This window comes from Lithobates pipiens, unplaced genomic scaffold (assembly GCF_037356315.1).
Source record: "Lithobates pipiens isolate NorthernLeopardFrog02 unplaced genomic scaffold, aLitPip1_a1.2 Scaffold_18, whole genome shotgun sequence".
In the NCBI taxonomy this organism is placed as follows: Eukaryota; Metazoa; Chordata; class Amphibia; order Anura; family Ranidae; genus Lithobates; species Lithobates pipiens.
Genome location: NW_027507758.1, coordinates 330,932,479 through 330,948,093, shown reverse-complemented (window position 1 = coordinate 330,948,093; position 15,615 = coordinate 330,932,479).

Genomic DNA, 15,615 nt, shown 5'->3' with positions numbered 1-15,615 from the left:
CTGAAATCCAGAATGGCTTCCACTTCAAATTCCTCACTGGCATCAATCAGCACAGGGTCAGGTGGCCTTGTTTCTCTACCAGGGAAGGGATCAGGTACAGCAGGCTTAAGTAAAGCTACATGAAAGACTGGATGTATTCTCATGGAATCAGGTAGGGACAATTCATAAGACACCTCGTTAATTTTCCTCTTAACAGGAAACGGGCCCAGAAACTTGGGTGCCAACTTCCTGGAGGGACATGCTAATTTTAAATTAGAAGAAGACAGCCATACCTGGTCCCCGACTTGAAGGATCAATTCTCCCCTTCTTCCTCGATCAAAGCTCCTCTTGCTGTCAGCCTGAGCCTTGGTTATGACCTCCTGCAGGGTCCGGTTATTCTGCTGGAGAAAGGATACCGTGTCCTGTACTGCTGGAACATGTGATTCTGTAAGGATATCGGGAAGAAAAGACAGGTTAAAACCGTAATTGGCGAAAAACGGGGACTGCCCGGTGGTAGCATGGCTGGCATTGTTGTAGGTGAATTCTGCCAGCGGTAACAGGGAGACCCAATCGTCTTGGACAAAGGAAGAAAAACATCTAATATATTGCTCGAGGGTTTGGTTGGTGCGTTCTGTTTGCCCATTGGTCTGTGGGTGGTAGGCAGAGGACAGGGCCAATTCTATTTTCAAAGCTTCACATAGGGCTCGCCAGAAACGGGAGGTGAACTGCACCCCTCTATCAGATACAATATTGGTGGGTACCCCGTGGAGCCTGATTATTTCTTTGATAAAAATATGGGCAGTCTCGGTCGCGGAAGGGGTTCCCTTTAAGGGTAGGAAGTGGGCCATCTTAGACAGACGGTCACAAACTACAAAGATGGCAGTGCAGTTCTCAGAAGGGGGAAGTTCCACAATAAAATCCATAGTAATCATCCGCCAAGGGCGGTCGGGTGCGGGAAGAGGTTTAAGCAGCCCCCAAGCCCGATTTCTGGGGACCTTATTCCGACTACATACGGGGCAAGAATTTACATACTGCTTGCAGGACTCCCTCATGCCTGGCCACCAGAAGGAGCGCTGTACCAGTTCCAAAGTCTTGCGGACACCAAAGTGCCCAGCGAGCGGATGGTCATGGAGGAGACCCAAGACCTTAACTCTCACATCTTCAGGGACGAAGATCAGGTTGTCCTTCCAAAGCAGGCCTTCCCTGGATGCTAGTGAGATTCCCGGGGGACAGGAAGATGTGGAGGAAGCACTCTTAAGCAGAGACACTAGGTCTGGTTGGATGAGTAGAAAGGTGTTAGCAGGGAGGATGGTATCCGGGGGTGCGGTGTCCTTGGGGCTGTCAAACATACGGGAGAGAGCATCTGGCTTAACGTTTTTTGATCCAGGGCGATAGGTTATGTGAAAACAGAACCGGGAGAAAAAGAGGGCCCAGCGAGCCTGCCGAGGTTTTAGGCGTTTAGCGGTACGGAGGTACTCGAGGTTTTTGTGATCCGTGTAGATGAGCACGGGGTGTACCGCCCCCTCGAGTAAGTATCTCCACTCCTCCAAAGCAGACGTAATGGCAAGTAATTCCCGGTCGCCCACATCATAATTCCTCTCCGCCGGAGAGAGTTTTCGGGAAAAGAACCCCATGGGGTGCATCAGGTCGTCTTTACCTAAGCGCTGGGAGACCACCGCCCCTACTGCTATCTCAGAGGCATCTACCTCCAGAATATAAGGTCTAGATGGATCCGGGTGACTGAGGATAGGAGCAGAGGTGAACAAGTCCTTGAGTCTCCTGAAGGCGGCCTGGGCTTCAGGACCCCAAAGGAAGCGCGTATTTTGCTTGGTGAGCTGGGTAATGGGAGAGATAATGGCTGAGAATCCTTTAATGAATTTTCTATAAAAGTTGGCGAAGCCCACAAAGCGTTGGAAGCCTTTCTTGTCGGTGGGGGCTGGCCATTCAAGGACAGCAGCGACTTTTTGCGGGTCCATCCTGATGCCTGCTGGAGAGATTTCAAGGCCGAGGAATTGGATCTCCTGTTGCTCGAATTTACATTTCTCGGCTTTGGCGTAGAGTCCATGTTGCCGGAGCCGAAGCAGTACTCTGCCGACGTGTCCCCGGTGCTGTTCCAGGGACCTGGAGAAGATCAGGATGTCATCAAGATATACGATGACGAAGATATCCAAGAAGTCCCGGAAGACATCATTAATTAAGTGCTGGAAGGTGGCTGGGGCGTTACACAACCCGAAAGGCATCACCAGGTACTCGTAGTGCCCAAAGCGAGTTCGGAACGCAGTTTTCCACTCGTCACCTGCTTGTATGCGGACCAAGTTATAGGCTCCTCTCAAATCTAACTTAGTAAAAATAGTAGCCGACCTCAGTTTTTGGAAGAGTTCTGGAATCAGGGGTAGGGAATAGCGGTTTTTAATCGTGACTCTGTTCAGCTCCCGATAGTCCACACAAGGTCGAAGGGTCTGGTCTTTTTTAGAGACGAAAAATATTCCAGCCCCGGCAGGAGACGTGGAGTGACGGATGAACCCCTTCTTGAGGTTCTCGGAGATGTACGCCTTCAGAGCCTCTTGTTCCTTCTCGGATAAAGGGTAGACACGTCCAAACGGGATCTCAGCCCCAGGAAGGAGCTCAATGGGACAGTCGTAGGGGCGATGCGGGGGTAAGGAATCAGCCCCCCGTTTACTGAAAACATCCAGAAACTCATGGTAAGGCTCGGGGACTGATTGACATAAGTCCAGGTCTGGATCTAGGCAGAGAAGTGTTCCGGATTGTACAGAAGCCCCAGGAAGGCAGTGGTCCTGGCAGTAAGGGGAGAGGAACCTCACCTCCCCAGAAGACCAGTCAATGGAGGGGTTGTGGGCCTGCAGCCATGGGATGCCCAGAATCACAGGAAAGAGTGGGGATGAAATGACATCAAGAATTAACAGTTCCGTATGTCGGCAGGAGGTGGAGGTGGGTAGCGGAAGGGTCTCCTGGGTGACTCGACCGGACTTAATCTGGGAACCATCGGCCAAAAAGATAGAGAGTCCATGAGACTTTTTCTGGAGTGGAATGGAATGTTGGTTGGTGAAGGCAGCGTCAATGAAGCAACCGCAGGCTCCGGAGTCAAGGATGGCGTTGACGCGGATCGTTCTTTCCGGAAGCTGAAACGAGAGCAGAAGGGCAACATGGAGAGAGTTGGAAGGCAGGTTTAAGGAACTGTGAGACACTGAAGAGAGGCACTTACGTGACTTAACGGGACAGTTGGCCATATAATGTCCGGAGCCGCCACAGTATAGACACAAGTTCATCTGTCGGCGGCGGGCTCGCTCTTCCGGAGACAGGGTAGGTCGGAGTAATCCAAGCTGCATGGGTTCCTCAGGAGCAGGAGAAACGCTGGCAGGCCCCCTTTGAGGGGGAGGAGAGAAGAAAGGTGGGGAAGACGGGGTTCTGGCGGTCATCCAGGCAGGTCTCAGAGGTTGGGAAGAGCGTTCGGCCCTGCGCTCGCGAAGCCTTCGGTCGATTTGAATGGCCAGAGCAATTAAGTCCTCTAAGGCGTCAGGGGTTCCAACACGGGCCAACTCGTCCTTGAGGGCCTCAGACAGGCCCATGCGGAATTGGTGTCTTAGGGCCGACTCGTTCCACTGGGTATCTGCGCCCCAGCGTCTAAAGTCCGAGACATAGTCCTCGGCCGTCCTACGGCCTTGCTGGAGCGCAGTTAATGCGGATTCGGCGGGGCAGCCCGCTGGGGATCGTCGTAGAGTTGCGCCATCCCTTTGAAGAAGGTGGAGAGAGTCTGAATAAGGGGACTGTCATTCTCCAGAAGGTGGTGGGCCCAGGATTGAGGTTCCTCTTGCAGGAGAGAGACAACGAACCCCACCTTAGTTGCCTCCAGAGAGAAAGTCCTGGGCTGGAGGGCAAAGTATAGCTGGCAGGCGTTGCGGAAAGCCCGGAACTTGGAGCGGTCCCCCGAAAACCTCTCCGGAATGGGAACCCTAGGCTCAGGTGGAAGCATCATGATCGCCGAATGGGCGGCTGGCTGAACAGGAGAAGGCTGAGGTGTGGTGTCTGGTGAACCCGGGGTAGAGAGATGCTGGACACGCTCCTCCAACCTGGTGTAGCCTTCCTGCAGAGACTTCACGGCCTGGGTGAGGGCCGCAAGGTGGGAGCAGATCTCCTTCATGGCGGAGGCCCCTTCCGCAGACTCAGACATGGCTGTCTCGTACTGTTATGATCTTCAGATAGAGAGTCTGACTTAGTGGAAGGGGACCTCTCTTACGGCTCTGGTTCTGGTCTCATTGGAATGGAAACAGGGAGACCGGAGCGCAGCGGGGTAGGAGAGTCCAGCCAGGTGCAGCAGCAGATACCAGGTAGATGAGGATCCTCTTGGAGCAGGAGCTCTCTGTAGCAAGAAGGCAGCTGGGAGAAGACCACGGACCGTGGAATCAGGATGGCTGGATCTCAGGATGAGGAGATAGCAGACACAGGAACAAGCAGCAGCCAGCAGAGGAATCAGGTACAAGCAGAGGTTCGGCAACAAGAATCAGTCCAAGAAGGGTCAAACAAGCCGGGGTCGGAGCAGGAGAGATCAGCAAGGTCAGACGGAGCCGGGTCAGGTATCAGATAAGGTTCAAGCAGAATAGCAGGTAACTTTGGGCACAAGCTGCAGACGAGACAGCACAGAACCCCTGCAGCTGTGCCTTTAAAAAGGGCCACTGGCGCCAATCGTGCTAACGCTCGCCCGTGCGTGCGTGTACCGCGCGCACATACGAACGACGTGCACCCGCGCGCGTCGGAAGACTCTCGTGCCCACGACGACCCGCGGCACGAACGCGCGTGCGCGTACGGAGAGCCGATCGCACGGAACGGGCGGATTCCTGACAAGACCTTTACAGCCTGCCCATGTGACTCATGAGACGGTTCCGTTGTCCATTGCCGTAGGGGCTCTTCACCATGAGATAATCCAATTCCAAATGATTTCCTCACCCAGATTTTCGCTGGTTATTGGTTATCCTTGGTTACAGAGCTACAACCCTTCTTTTGATTGGCTCAGTGCTGAGGTTCTCTCCTGGTCACCACAATGCAGTAAGATATGCTTCCTGAAGGTATCCAAGGTCCCGTGCACCGCTTCACTCCCCTCCCTGCCGGAGGAGTACCGTGATTTTGGCGATGTCTTTGATAAAGGTCAAGCCGGTAGTTTGCCTCCACACCGGCCTTATGATTGCGCAATTGACCTTCAACCTGGTGCCATACCTCCTCGTGGCCGGGTTTACCCTTTGTCGGTCTTGGAGGATAAGGCCATGGAGGAGTATGTTGCTGACGCACTTTCTCAAGGTTTCATCTGCAAGTCCTCGTCTCCTGCTGGTTTCTTCTTTGTGAAAAAGAAGAGCGGTGAACTGAAACCTTGTATAGATTATAGGGGTCATAATCATGTCACAATTAAGAATGCCTACCCGATTCCATTGATTACAGAATTATTTGACCGCCTCAAGGGAGCAACGGTTTTCACAAAGCTTGACCTGAGAGGGGCATACAATCGTGTGCGCATTAAGAAGGGCGACGAGTGGAAAACTGTGTTTAATACCAGAACAGGCCATTATGAATACCTGGTAATGCCTTTTGGGCTTTGTAACGCCCCGGCAGTTTTCCAGGAATTTATTAACGATGTCCTCCGAGATTTGTTGCAATTGTGTGTGGTGGTTTATCTCGATGATATCCTCATATTTTCCAAGTCCCTGGAGAGCCACTACACAGATGTCTGTGTGTGCTTCAGAAACTAAGGGAGAACAATCTCTATTGTAAACTGGAGAAGTGCGAGTCCCATCCTGACCAGGTTACATTCCTGGGCTACGTCATTTCCACTGCTGGTTTTTTGATGGACCCAGAGAAACTGTCGGCAGTCCTACAGTGGCCTCGACCCGTGGGTTTATGTTCTCTTCAGCGTTTCCTGGGCTTTGCCAACTACTATCGGAAGTTTATTCGTAACTTCTCATCTCTGGTCAAGCCTCTGACTGATATGACCAGAAAGGACGGTAACCCACAGAGTTGGTCTCCGAAGTCCATTAAGGCCTTTGAGACTCTCAAGGCTGTCTTTGCTTCTGCTCCTGTGTTGGCACATCCTGATCCTACGTTGCCTTTTATGCTAGAAGTTGATGCTTCTGAGACTGGAGTTGGCGCCCTTCTGTCTCAACATCCTAACTCTGAGAGCACTATGCATCCGTGTGGTTACTTTTCCAAGAAATTGTCACCTGCTGAATGCAATTATGAGATTGGTGACAGAGAGCTGTTGGCGATCATTTTAGCCCTGAAAGAATGGAGACATTTCCTTGAAGGTACCACTGTGCCCGTTCTTAATTACTGACCATAAGAATCTTACATTCTTGTCTGAGGCTAAGCGACTCTCTCCCAGAAGGGCATGATGGGCTCTTTTCTTGTCTTGTTTAAGTACATTGTCTCATTCTTACCCAGTACTAAGAGTGTAAGGGCTGATGCCTTGTCACGACAATTTTCCTCCACTTCCAAGTCGGAGTCGGTTCCGGTTCCTATGATTCCTCCTGATCGTATCTTGGCTACGGTTCGCACCAGTCTTACTTCTCCTTTGGGTGACAAAATTCTTGCTGCTCAGGTCCATGCTCCTCCTGATAAACCTTGTGACCGCTGCTTTGTCCCAGAGAGTCTCCGTACTGCAGTGCTCCAGACTTACCATTCTCCCAAGGCAGCTGGCCATCCTGGGAAGAATCAACTAATTTGGGCCATCTCCCAACAATTCTGGTGGCCTAGTCTACGGGCTGATGTTACTGCTTTTGTAGCTGCCTGTCCCATGTGTGCTCAGAGTAAGACTCCACGACACCTTCCAGTGGGCCTCCTACAACCCATACCCAATGGAGAGAGGCCCTGGACTCACCTGTCTATGGATTTCATTGTGGAATTGCCCAACTCCCAAGGCAACACTGTTATCCTTATGGTGGTTGACCGGTTCTCAAAGATGTGTCATTGTATTCCACTTAAGAAGTTGCCCACCTCTAAGGAACTGGCTTCCATTTTTGCTCAGGAGATCTTTCGCTTACATGGGCTATCCAAGGTGATTGTCTCGGATAGGGGCAGTCAGTTTGTCTCCCGGTTCTGGCGAGCCTTTTGTGCACAGTTGGGAATCCAGCTTGCGTTCTCTTCTGCGTATCACCCGCAGTCTAATGGGGCTGCAGAACGAGCCAATCAGTCCTTGGAACAATTCCTACATTGCTATATTTCTGACCATCATAACAACTGGTCTGACCTATTACCTTGGGCAGAGTTTGCTCACAACAGTGCCTTGAATTCTGCCTCCCGATAGTCTCCATTTATGGCGAATTATGGTTTCCAACCTTTCATGTGGCCTGACTCGCAGAGTATTCCTGCATTAGAGGAGCATCCCCGTGGTCTTCGTTCCACTTGGGTACAAGTCCAGGAGGCTTTGCGTCTTGCTAATGATAGGTACAGACTCCATGCTGACCACAGATGCCTGCCTGCGCCTTCCTACCAGGTTGGGGACAGGGTCTGGCTGTCATCTCGCAACCTCTGGCTTCGTGTTCCCTCACTGAAGTTTGCACCTTGGTTTATTGGGCCTTTCCATATCCTTCGCAGGATTAACCTGGGACCTTCCTCCTAGTATGCGCATCTCAAATGTGTTTCATGTCTCCTTATTGAAACTGTTGGTCTGTAACCGATTTATCACCTCGGTGCCACGTCCTCACCCTATTCAGGTTAAGAACCATGAGGAGTATGAGGTACAATCCATTGTTGACTCCCGTAGGTTCCGTGGGCGCATACAGAACCTGGTGCATTGGAAGGGGTACGGTCCAGAGGAACGCTCCTGGGTTTCATCCTCTGACATACATGCCCCTGTCCTCCTCCACGAGTTCCATAGATGGTTTCCCCTCAAGCCCGGTGGCCCTCTAAGGGAGAGGGGTCATTGAGGGGGGGTACTGTCAGGGCTGGCTTAGCCCTTCCTCCTCTGGGCTGGCCGCTTAGCTGTCGGCTAATTGCCAGCTCTCTTCTCTTACCACAGTTACCAGCTGTCCCTGATGATGCTCGTCTGGCCTGCCTATTTAAAGCCTTCCAGCACACTCTTTCCTTTGCTTTCGCGGTGGTCACATCACTAGGAACCATCTCCTGCTGTTTGTTTCAAGACTGGCTTGCTGACATCCCTCCTGGCTTCTATCCTGCTTGCAGTTGCTCTCCTTGGATCCCTGACGTCTGGACTGGCTGATTACCCGATCTGGTTTATGAACTTTGGACTGGCTGACTACCCGATCTGGCTACTGGACTCTGGCTATGCTTAACTACGCTTTTTCCTATTTAAGTTTTTATTTTTATTAATAAACAAGTGTGATTTGATTGTACTTCTGTCTCTGTCTGTTTCATGGTTCCTGACAGAAGTGGAGCATAGACATATTATTGGGAAATCTAAGAGAGCTAAACTAACAGGCAAACAGGAAAATTAGATATTTGGTGCAAACATTCTTTGAATATGTGAACAGGAGCAGTAGACTACTTGCCAGGGCCCTCACAAAATGAGTAGATAAAAGGTTTATTCATAAATTAACTCAAAAGTCCTCTAATAACAAAAGACAGGATGAAATGTCTGCATCACAGAAAAAGAGGAGACAAAAAATGTAAGATTGACCCCCCTAAAAAACATTTCTCCCTACCTACCTGATTGCTGGGTTGTCCTCAGTTTGTATATTGATATTTGCCCATCCAGTGGGTCCAGCATTTTCCTGGTGGCATCCTCTTCTCTACAGCTACCGCACGATCCCATGCCGCCATGTTCCCTTGAGATGTCAATAGGAGCCTGCCAGCTCTTCACAGTTCAGGAGCACCCTCCTGATAACACGCCGCTAGGCCTGTCCCCTCCTCCTTTCGTGAATTGAATGACTTTGGTACTCTAGGTTCCTCCCAGGATATGCATTTCTCATATCTCTGAAGACGCCAAGGGGCACTGACATCATCCTCCTAGGCAAACGGGGGTGGGGGGGGGGCAGCAAAAAAACGATTTAACAAATAAGGTAGGTAAAAAAAAGGATATTTGTGTAATGGTGGTTGGGCGGGATGGAGGGTAAGGATCTACTTTAGGAAATATCCATAGGAGGTGTCTTACTGTAGCCTAACCAAATGTATATCCTAATCCCTAGAAGGGGGTATTACTATGGAAGAAGTAACCTTGACTTTGGGAGTCATGGCTTCTGGGAAAAACCCAGGTACTGATTGGATCAGTAGGGCATATTATCTTAATTTCAAAAATCTATTATTAGAAACTTTAACTTGATTCAGGGTCATGGGAAATCACCTTCTGAGGCTTTACTGGCCCTCATCATACTTCACTTGAAAAGTAAAGATAACATCAAATGCCAAAATTATAGCCACGCATTTTTTATAAGGTAATGAAAATCCTGGCAAAAATTCAGTCCAGGAGAAAACCATATTCGAAAAAGCGAATACACTGGGACCAAGAAAATTCTCAACAGGTGCTCCCTATCTTTCCTTGGGTGAAAGCACATAGCCTCCCCTGTTAAATTCTCTTTGTTAATGCTGAAAAAGTATTGGACAGAAGAGATTGGATAGTCAAAGAAGAGGTCCCATACTAGTTAGGTTTTGGGGAGAAGATGCTCTGATGGATAAGTGCTTTAAACCATGATCCCTCTGAGAGGTCAATAAACCCTTTCCCTCGCACTTTCACATTAATAATGATACAAGGCAGGAACGTCCTCCCCTCCCTATGATGTTTGTGCTTTTACTGGAGACCCTACCACCTAAAATTGGAAACAATCTGACACAACAGCTATTTATATAGACTCAAAGCATCATGAATCTGCAGCTTTTTACAGATGTTCTTTGTCACTAGGCTCATGGATTGCCCTCCCAAATACATGATGTATGCCTCGGATTGCCCTCCCAAATACTGGAGAGATTTCACATTGTGTCCAACTTTAAGATCAATCTCAGTAAATCAAATATCAGATGTCCTAACAAACTTTAAAGAACTGTGTTTATTGTGGCAATCAAATGTAAAATCACTCTTGCTTTTTGGGCCCGGGCTTAGAATCACAAAAAAATCCACAATGGGCAATAGGAGAGGGACGTTGGTATAACTGTGACAGAAAATCAGAAAACAAAAATAAGCAGGTTTCCTCTGTTAGTTCCAAATTGCAAGAGACTTCCCATAAATTGTACTCCAGGTGGGACAGAGTACCAGCCCAGTTGTCCTTAATGTATTCAATAGACATGTGCATTCGTTTTCGTCCGAATGCATTTTCGTTCGAATTTCAGCTCTTTTCATTTTCGTTTTTAACGAAAGCACAGAATCCGAAAAACGAAAGATAAATGCTTTATTTTAGTTTTCGTTGTTACAACAGTTCGATATAGAATAGGAGATGCAACGTGACTCTGACAATAACAATCTGTCTATAGAACCTGTGGTCGAATGTGCCTAACCTTACTATTAGTCCAAGATTATATAGAGAAAATATTCGACAGAGAAAAAAGATTTGACAGAGAGAAAAGATTCTGCAAGTTACTGTCCTAAAAAGTGTTTGGGGACCCGGGTCCTGCCCCAGGCGACATGTATCAATGCAAAAAAAGTTTTAAAAACTGCAGTTTTTTCGGGAGCAGTGATTTCAATAATGATTAAAATGAAACAATAAAAGTGTAATATTCCTTTAAATTTCGTACGGGGGGGGGGTGTCTATAGTATGCCTGTGAAGGGGCGCATGTTTCTGGTGCTTAGAACTGTCCCTGCACAAAGTGTCATTTATGCAGGAAAAAAAGTCCTTTAAAATCACTCGCAGCTATTATGAATTGTCGGCTCCGTAATACAGAGAACACTCACTGAAAGTCATTGTTAAAAAAAAATAATAAAAAAAGCGTGGGGGTCCCCCAAATTCAATTACCAGGCCCTTCAGGTCTGGTATGGATATTAAGGGGAACCCTGCGTCAATTTTTTAAAAAAAATTGACGTGGGGTTCCCCCTAAATATCCATACCAGACCTTTCAGGTCTGGTATGGATATTAAGGGGAACCCCGCGTCAAATTTAAAAAAAATGATGTGGGGATCCCCCTAAAAATCCATACTAGACCCTTTATCCAAGCACGCAACCTGGCAGGCCGCAGGAAAAGAGGGGGGGACGAGAGAGCGGCCCCCCTCCCTCCTGAACCGTACCAGGCCACATGCCCTCAACATTGGGGGGATGCTTTGGGGGTCTGTGACCCCTCAAAGCACCATGTCCCCATGTTGATGGGGACAAGGGTCTCATCTCCACAACCCTGGCCGGTGGTTGTGGGGGTCTGCGGGCGGGGGGCTTATCAGAATCTGGAAGCCCCCTTTAACAAGGGGAACCCCAGATCCCGCCCCCCCTGTTTGAAGTGTAAAAAATAGTTAAATAAAACAAACACACTTTTGAAAAATTCCTTTATTAAAAATAAAAAAAATAAAAAAAAGATTCCAGCGGTGGTAATCCACTCTTGCTATCCAGCGACGGACGATCATCTCTCCAGGGTCCAGCGATGGCTGATCTGAATCAGCGCAGCAAATCCATCCATCTTCTGTCTCCATGGAGGAGACACTGCGGGGATCCCGGCGGCCTGACGTTTGTTATATGCGGAGGGCGGGGCCATCCGTCACCAGACCCCACCCCCTCTGACGCAAGGGGAAACCCGGGCTTCCCCGTGACGTATGGGTGACCCCGCCTCCCTCTGATGTAACACAGGCAGGTTTCCGTTACATCAGAGGGGGGCAGGGTCACCCATGCATCACGGGGAAGCCCGGGTTTCCCCTTGCATCAGAGGGGGGCGGGGTCAGGTGACGGGTAGCCCCGCCCTCTGCATATAACAAACGTCAGGCTGCCGGGATCCCGCAGTGTCTCCTCCATGGGGACAGAAGATGGATGGATTCGCTGCGCTGATTCAGATCAACCATTGCTGGAGAGATATCATCCGTCGTGGATAGCAAGAGTGGATTACCACCGCTGGAATCTTTTTTTTCTTTTTTTTTCTTTTTAATAAAGAAATTTTTCAAAGGTGTGTTTGTCTTATTTAACTATTTTTTACACTTTCTTTGTAAAATGGTAGGGGTACTTTTGTACCCCCTTACCATTTCAAACAAGGGGGGCGGGATCTGGGGGTCCCCTTGTTAAAGGGGGCTTCCAGATTCCAATAAGCCCCCCGCCTGCAGACCCCCACAACCACCGGCCAGGGTTGTGGGGATGAGGCCCTTCTCCACATCAACATGGGGACAAGGTGCTTTGAGGGGTCACAGACCCCCAAAGCATCCCCCCAATGTTGAGGGCATGTGGCCTGGTACGGTTCAGGAGGGAGGGGGGCCGCTCTCTCTTCCCCCCCTCTTTTCCTGCGGCCTGTCAGGTTGCGTGCTCGGATAAAGGGTCTGGTATGGATTTTTAGGGGGACCCCCACGTCTATTTTTTTTTTAATTTGACGCGGGGTTCCCCTTAATATCCATACCAGACCTGAAGGGCCTGGTAATTGAATTTGGGGGACCCCCACACTTTTTTATTTATTTAATCAATGACTTTCAATGAGTGTTCTCTGTATTACGGAGCCGACAATTCATAATAGCTGCAAGTGATTTTAAAGGACTTTTTTTCCTGCATAAATGACACTTTGTGCAGGGACAGTTCTAAGCACCAGAAACATGTGCCCCTTCACAGGCATACTATAGACACCCCCCCCCGTAAGAAATTTAAAGGAATATTACACTTTTATTGTTTCACTTTAATCATTATTAAAATCACTGCTCCCGAAAAAAACTTTTTTTTGCATTGATACATGTCCCCTGGGGCAGGACTCGGGTCCCCAAACACTTTTTAGGACAGTAACTTGCATATTAGCCTTTAAAATTAGCACTTTAGATTTTGAACGTTGGAGTCCCATAGACTTTAATATGGTTCTAAAGTTCACACAAAGTATGCTATATACTAGCTCCGTCAAATCTTCTTTATATATTCGACAGACACCATAAGCCTTCAAAGACAGATTCGACCGTAATTCATGTGGATTTTCGGACGAATGCAATTTTTGAATGAAAAACTAAATAAATAAAAACTAATTTCGGGAGTAACTAAATTAATTAATTTTTCGGACGAAAACGAAATTCCAAAACGAAATATTTTACTCTGCACATGTCTAGTATTCAATTATATTGCCTGGTTGCTGGAGAGGCTGTGGCTTTATAGGACATTTCTCCACCTTTGGTGGAGAAGTAGTCAAGGAAACAAAAAAGAACAGGGAAAGTGCCTTGAAGTATAGACTTTAAAAAAAAATGTATTACCTACAGAAATGGCAACACATTTTAATAGAAAACAGAAGGTTTGTGTAGATGTAAATCAGGACTGCATCCTGATTCAGGGGGAGAAAATGCCACAGGGGATCCGTACACCAGCTGCAAGTGATGAGGACACCGGAAGGGAGCTGTCCACCACACATCATTCAGAAAGAGGGCTGGAACGCATCTGGAACGCAGCGTGATCTATGTGAACGTTTTGTTTTCTATTAAAATATGAGTGGCTATTTTTGGAGCTAATAAAATTTATTTTGAAGTTTACACTTAGAGGCGCTTTTCCTGTTCACTTAGATTTCATGCACTTCCATTAAACTATATACAGTAAGAAGACCTTCATAACGTATCTTCTTAATGCAGACAAGAGCCTCATACCTCGTAGTTGGAAGATTAACAGGGTCCTTCCATTAAAGGATTGCTTTATGAATGTGAACAAGATAATGCAGAATAACCAATGGACCTAAAGGTTGAGGGATCAGTATGAGAACTTTGAAACAATATGGGCAAGTAGCATCCACCTAACAATTACCGAGACATAAAAAGAGCTCAAGCTCAAGGCATAGATCGGCTTAATGTATTCCTCACATAAAAAATAATGCAGTTAAACTGAAGTGAGGCATGCATACCATGTGGATGCGGATGGGTTATTTTCTATTTTTTATTTAGAGTTTAATTTCTGAGGTGACACCATTAAATGTCAGTATTGAAAAATATGAGTTATTCTTTTTACAGTGAAGCTTAAATTGCTATTACAATTATGTGCACCGTAAAGTACAAATTACAATACAGTTTGAAAGGAATGTGTGACTAGTGGAAGAAAGAATGATCTGTAATGATTCAGGGAGAGAATACCTTAAAAAAAAATCGTATCACTGTCAGACACAAAAATATTATTTTAAAACGTGTTTAATGTTACTAGAAGAAAAAAGATTGCAACGTTTAAGAATATGACATTCCCTTCTAATAGAGCCATTTCAAAGTACCAATTTAGCTTTACTGCATTTATGGAAAATTACTTATACATATTTATTTATGTGTGCAATATACTATGTATCAGGGAAAAATATGAACTCCAGTCAAAATGAAAAAAAGAACCCTCAAAATTCATACAGGGAAAATATTCTGCATGCTAAGGACATTATTTTTCATCCAGACATTACTAAAGTGACCCTGGCTTAAAACCACTTTGCTGACAGTAATATGGTATTTTAAGAAAGTTAGCTCAGTTATGTGAAAGTAATAAATGCAAATAAGTACAATCAGGACAATTAACTAAAAACCAAGCAAAAAAACTAAAAACTACTATCCAAAAAGTCACTTGTAGCAAAAAGTAATCAACCACTTGCCGACCGCCACACCTGTACATCCCTTTAAATTTGCCGCCTATCGCCGTGTGCTGCGGGAGTGTGCCCGCGGGTTCCGCAAACTCAATGTTCACCGGCAAACCGGGATTACGGAGAGGAGAGGCAGAATGGGGAGATGCCTATGTAAACAAGGCATTTCCCTGTTCTGCCTAGCAACATGACAGGTAGACTTGTGCACAACGGAAAATTTTGTTTAGTTTCGGTTCATTGTCATTCGTAAAATACATAATTTCGTTCTGTTATATTCGTTATGTTACGTTAATACGTTTTCGGATAATTCGTTATTATTCGTAGAGTGTCAAATTCATTTGTTTGTATTCATTGAAATTTGCTATTTATGTATGTATAGACATTCGTGATAATGATTCGTAGTTTGGAAAGTCGTTTGTTTATTGAATCTTTTAACACACACAATGACCACGTCTTTTCTCCTTGGCTCAAATACAATACAACACCCTTCTAACTTGCACTTTGCCAGTAATCCAACCTGCGACACAAAATTAATTAGCTGATTGGACTATAAAATTTACTTTGAGCTGACCTTTTGTTTCATTAGATCTTTAAAGAATTACCGAATCATGTCGAATTCATTCAAATTCATTCGTTATATTTCTTTCGTATTCGTTGTTATTCGTTATTTTTTTATTCGACTGAATTTTGATTCGTTATGAAACAAATTGCACAAACCTAATGACAGGGATCTACTGCTCCCTGTCATCGGGAGCAGTGATATCTGTCATGTTGCAGTGAGCCCACCCCCTCCCCCACAGTTGGAATCACTCCCTAAGACACACTTAACCCCTTGATCGCCCACTAGTGTTTAACCCCTCGGTGTCATTTATACAGTAATCGGTGGCTATTTGTAGCTCTGATCGCTGTATAAATGACAGTGATCCCAAAATAGTGTCAAAAGTGTCTGATGTGTCCGCCATAATGTCGCAGTCTTGATAAAATCGCAGATCATCGCCA